Consider the following 6,507-nt stretch of genomic DNA (forward strand, 5'->3'; position numbering starts at 1 on the left):
TTTAGGTTCATCTTACGGTGGACATGTTTGCCTGAAAAGGAATCTTTGAAATGTTTCATATTTTTAGCATGCCGTTTTTCATCATTTTTGAGGATTTGAAAAAAAGACGAAAACGAGGATTTGAAAAAAAGACGAAAATCACTCCGAGACCATGGGCTATAGCCCATCGTCTCGGAGTCATTTTCGTCTTTTTTTCAAATCCTCGTTTTTCATCATTTATGACCATGGGCTATAGCCCATATCGGACGGCATACTATAGCATGCCGTTTTTCATAATTTTTGAGGATTTGAAAAAAAGACGAAAATCATTCCGAGACGATGGGCTATAGCCCATGGTCTTGAACGGCATACTATAGCATGCCGTTTTCCATCATTTTTGAGGATTTGAAAAAAAGATGAAAATCACTCCGAGACCATGGGCTATAGCCCATCGTCTCGGAGTCATTTTCGTCTTTTTTTCAAATCCTCGTTTTTCATCATTTATGACCATGGGCTATAGCCCATATCGGACGGCATACTATAGCATGCCGTTTTTCATCATTTTTGAGGATTTGAAAAAAAGACGAAAATCATTCCGAGACGATGGGCTATAGCCCATGGTCTTGAACGGCATACTATAGCATGCCGTTTTCCATCATTTTTGAGGATTTGAAAAAAAGATGAAAATCACTCCGAGACCATGGGCTATAGCCCATCGTCTCGGAGTCATTTTCGTCTTTTTTTCAAATCCTCGTTTTTCATCATTTATGACCATGGTCTATAGCCCATATCGGACGGCATACTATAGCATGCCGTTTTTCATCATTTTTGAGGATTCGAAAAAAAGACGAAAATCACTCCGAGACGATGGGCTATAGCCCATGATCTCGGAGTGATTTTTGTCTTTTTTTCAAATCCTCAAAAATGATGAAAAATGGCATACTATAGCATGCCGTTTTTCATATGCCGTCTGAGGCCATGGGCTGAACTTGAACCCACAACCTGTGGCTCACATAGACAGCAGCTTATCACAGAGTGCCACCATGCTCTCTGAGAATCTCCTCAGCTTTTCATCTCTTTCCAGTTCTCTTCTGGATGTTATTCTCCAAAACATGCTGCAGTGTGAAAGTAGGAGGAACTCAGCTGGATTTGAACTCACAACCTCTGGCTCACATGGACGTCATCTTAACAAGGGTGCCACTGAGCTCTCAGTGATTATTAGGTTGTAAGTTGTTCTTCTTGGTGTCACTTTTCAAATGGGGCATTGGGATCATGTACAGAGCATTTGAATGGTGCTGTGCATCAAAGGTGTCTTTAGTGCTTTTAAGTGTTATCGTGGATGTTAATCAGATAATACAGAGGAGAAACCATGACAGGACACAGACAGCCTCCCCATTGGTGGATGTGATCCTGGCAGCCAACCCAGGTGTGTTCTGGTCCTGTTGATTGAGCTGAGAAGGACCTATAAACCTTCAAGGTTTATATTCACTGATCTACTTGCTACCTGCCACAACACAGTCTGCTGTTCTCTTTGAGTACAACATTGATACAAAAATAAAATTCAAAAAATAAAATAACAGGAGATTTGTCTATTGTTTCTTTTGCTGTTGTTTATCTCTAGACGTTCGAATGTTTATGAACCACAATGGAAACAAGTCTCTGGCTCTTCTGTCATTATCTATTCGGCCTTTTAAGAACAGCATGCACAGTGGCTCACTGGGTACAGAGCCTGCCTGGGAATCAGGAGGCTGCAGGTTCAAGTCCTGGCTCTGACATAGTGTCCTGAAAATATGACAAAATATATTATTCCGTCCCAAACCATGGACGTATGTCGTTTTTTCAAGATTTTCATCTTTTTTTCAAATCCTCCAAAATCATGAAAAACGACATGCTATAGTATGCCGTCCGAAACCATGAACTATAGTATGTCGTTTTTTCATGATTTTCATATTTTTTTCAAATAGTCCAAAATCACGAAAAACGACATGCTATAGTATGCCGTCCGAAAAAAATTATAACTTTGGCATGCTACTAGTCCTACATACTTACACCTAGAATGCCCATTCAAACCTATTTAGGTTCATCTTACGGTGGACATGTTTGCCTGAAAAGGAATCTTTGAAATGTTTCATCGTTTTAGAAATATAGTGCTTTAAATTTGAGAAATTTATAATGGCAGATAGTGGCACGTCAAAAACACTTTCACCTAGAAACTCCATTCACACTTTTTATAATTCAGCTTACTGTGGGCACACATGCTGGAACTTTTTACTTTGAAATGTTTTGTAGTTTCTGAGTTATTTAACTTAAACGCCCAATGCATTCTTAATGGCAATAGCACAAACTTTGGCATGCTACTAGTCCTACATACTTACACCTAGAAACCCCATTCAAACCTATTTAGGTTCATCTTACGGTGGACATGTTTGCCTGAAAAGGAATCTTTGAAATGTTTCATAGTTTTAGAAATATATAGTGCTTTCAGATTTGAGACATTTATAATGGGGCTCAATGGCAGATTTTGGCACTTCAAATAATCACGCTACTAATGCTCACATATTGATGGTTTATTTACAAACCCTAAAGTGGTCAGCAGGTGCACGCTCATCCCGGGTAAAGTCAACGGGTGCTCGAACAAAAAAGAACAGACTGAAAAAGGAAGAATAAGTCTGCACACCGTTTTGAAAGCTCCCCAAAAACTTTATTTACCAAGGCGGGGTAAAAACACAACGCTTCGGCCACTGTGGCCTTCGTCAGGTATATTGACTGACGAAGGCCATAGAGGCAGAAACGTTGTGTTATTTACAAAACCAACACGTCAAGGTATACTGTGGTGTCCCGTTTGACTAGCCCACTGCACCATTGGTACCAGTCAATTCATGCTGCTTTTTTAGTTTTGAAGTTGTTCTTCTAGAAATCGGTGTGAAAGTAAAGACTTGAGTGGGGTTTGAACCCACAACCTCCAGATCATGTAGCCAATGACCTAAGTCACTGAGCTATGTGCTACCTGCAACAGCACAGTCTTCCTTGCCAGGAGCTTTGTCTATCAATCGTTTGTTTTGCCTAGACGTTCGAATGTTTATGAATCACAATGGCAACAAGCCTCTGGCGTTTCTGTTATTATCTATCTATTTGGCTTTATTAATGTGTGAGCAATGAGTCATTTACACCACTAGATGGCAGTGTAGGTACGCTAAAAGACAACAGGTTATTCTGAACAGCATCATCCAACATGGCCCACTCTTAAGGGTCCACTATTATTTTTGAAACGTTGACAAATGTATTTGGTAACAGACTAGTCTAAAAATTAAGGAAGCAGTAAAAAGCCACATTTCCAACTATTATGCCAAACCTCAATAATGAACAAAAACATTGTGATTAATGATGAAGTTACAAAATGAGGCTTCAATCCCAAAATGTGCAGATTTTCACAGGTGAATAAACAAGTGGTTAATACTCATCTGACATCAGGCCACATATCACTTTTCTCTTGGAACAAACAATACAATACCTACAATCTTGTTCAAAACAATGAAAATAACTAATTCTATTTTTATTGGTATGATCATGACAGGCCGCAAATACATTAATAGTAAGGGCATTTTATCAGGTATTTGACCAATCTGGGAACTAAATCGTTTCTTCACCAATGTGTTTCTAAAGGTGTCTAATAACATATACTTAGAGTTATTAGCATAATATGTGACCAAACCCTAGCATGTGAAATATGAAACTAGGGTTTTTTCATGATTCTGTGTGAAAAAAACACTCCTTGGCCACTGCCCTGTGGCCCTTACCCCAGTCGTTATGAAATGCTTTGAGAGGCTGGTCATGGAACGCATAGGTTGCTGGAATGAGTCACATTGGAACTTTAACAATTGACTTGTTGGATCCTGGATTTCCTGACACAGAGGAGGCAGTCAGAACAGTCAAAGTAGGCAACAAAACATCTAATGTCGTTGAAGTGAACACAGGATCTCCTCAAGGATGCGTTCTGAGTCCCCTATTGTTCACTACTTACACATGACTGCAAGGCCAGGTTCAAAATCAACCACATAATAAAGTTTGCTGATGACACCACCGTGGTCGGCCTCATAACCAAGGGGGATGAAGCTGCCTACAGAGAGGAGGTTGAACATCTGGCAGCTTGGTGTAAGGCGTACAATCTTTCCCTCAACACCAAAAAAACAAAGGAAATGATTGTCGACTTCAGGATGAGAACCAGGCCACAACACCATCCTATGGCCATCGATGGCTCAGCCGTAGAGAGGGTAACAAGCACAACATTATTGGGAGTACTACTGACGGACAACCTGGCCCCGAGCAGCAACACCACTGCCATCATAAAAAAGGCCCAGCAGCGTCCCTCCGTCAGCTGAAGAGAGTCGGCCTGCCTGTCCCAGCCCTGACCATGTTTTATAGAGGCACCATTGAGAGCATTCTCACCTACTGCTTCACCTCCTGGTATGGCAACAGCACAGTTGAGGAGACTAGGAGCTGGACAGGACGGTGAGAACAGCTAGCAAGATCATCGGTACCTCGCTGCCCCCCTCTGGCGGACATATACCAGCAGAGATGCACGAGGAGAGCGACTGCAACTGCATGGCATCATTAAGGACATGCACCACCCACCCCTCTCACAGTCTGATCTCCCTTATGCCGTCTGGGAAACGGTACCGGAGCATCAGTGCCAGGACGAAAAGGATGAGGAGGAGTTTCTTTCCCCAAGCGATTAGATTTCTCCCTGGTAGATAGGACATGAATTCGGGGGGGCATTCCTATGCAAGAGAAGCGATGACATGAACTCTATGTTCAGTTTTTAAATGTTTTTATTTTATTTATCTGGCTATGCTTTTTCTTAAGAATTCCTGTAGTTTTTTAGGACGTATTTACCGGTAAATTGTATTGTTTTGCATTTTATATATTTATTCTTGTGACGTCTGTGCTGTCTTTTTAACTAGGAGAAACATAATGTCGTTTTTTTCTGCTGATGCAGTTGGAAAAAGTGCCCTTCTGGGCACAGGTCTCCACCAGGAGGATAGGACTGTGAGATGTTTGGCAAAATGTTTAGGAGTAATATAAACATGTTTGCCTTTGATGGCAATTGGATGATTTGAGGCATTTTGTTCCAAAAATGTGTTTTGCAAAAATCAACCTGTTGGTGGCGCTATAACAGGCCAATGTGAAAAGGGTGGGATATATTCCTCAGCCTAGTAAGAAAATGTGTGAAAGATTTCACGTAAATTGCATGCTGCGTTCATGATTTGAGGCTTTTGTTCAAACGGGGCAATCTTGCAAACTGTGAAAGCCAATTATAGCCAATTAGGATGGAATATGAAATATCGGACAGATCCGACTTGAGCACATGACCATAGAGATACTGTGTAACGATTTGTGAGATGTTTGGACAGAATCTGGAGGAGTAATATCAAAAAATGTGTTTTACAAAAGTCGGCCTCCTGGTGGCGCTATAAAAGGCAGATGCGGAAAATGCAGGTCAAATGTTTGTCCTTGGCCTCTAGGGAGTGTGCATGCAACGTTTCACGCAGATCGGTGCAGTTTTAGGTAAAAAATGTGAAAAGCTGCCTCATGGTGGCACTATAACAGGCCGTTCTGGAAAATGCGGGGCAGAGGTTCATCGTTGGCATCCAGGGAGTGTGTGTGCAAAGTTTGGCATCGACTGGGTTAACGGTGCCGGAGATTAGCAAAACATACTCTCTCCCCATGCCTTCGGCCTGGTGGAGACAAAAATGACAAATAAAGCAATCTTGAATAAGTCTAAATGTGAGAATAACTTAAAGGATGGGGATTTGCATGCACAGTGAAAAGTGTGAATAACAATAAAATATTTGTTATGAACATGGGCTACTGCAAGGGCAGAGACGGTATGCTATCATACCCAGTGAGTGGCGTAAGGCAGGCTATATTTTAATTTACATCAAGCAAGTTCTGCCCTCTAGTGGATTATGTTCAACATCACAACTCACATTAATCGTTTGTATTAGGCCTAGATATTCCCAGTGTCCCTGCACAACTGCAGAGAATCACACATTTGTTTTGATTTCTGTTAATTTGCAAGCAGGTTAGTAATTCAGACACTTGAAGGGCAATTTCATCATTGCTGATGAATATTATGAATCCTTATTCATAATTTCATGCAGCAGCTCCCAACACTAGGCTATTAGGCTATATTTGTTGAAGTATGTCTTTTTTATTTATGTACCGTATTGTATGGTGTATTTGTACTGTATGTATAATTTTGACACATGTGCAGTGTACACTATACAGTATGATGTGATGTTAAACCATGTAAAAAAAAGATGTAAAAGGGAATACTATACTATAGTATGAACTTTTTACATAGCACCATAAAAGACAGGCAAGCACCATAGATAACAGAGAAGATGACACCTAGAGCAGCACTATATGAAGCAGCGTGAGAACCAAGCACCATAGAAGCCCGGGAAGCACCTGCACTATATTAGGAAGCACCATGGTTTCCTAATATAGTGCAGGTGTTTCTATGCA

Source organism: Electrona antarctica (genome assembly GCF_951216825.1).
Source record: "Electrona antarctica genome assembly, chromosome: 14".
NCBI classification, from domain to species: Eukaryota; Metazoa; Chordata; class Actinopteri; order Myctophiformes; family Myctophidae; genus Electrona; species Electrona antarctica.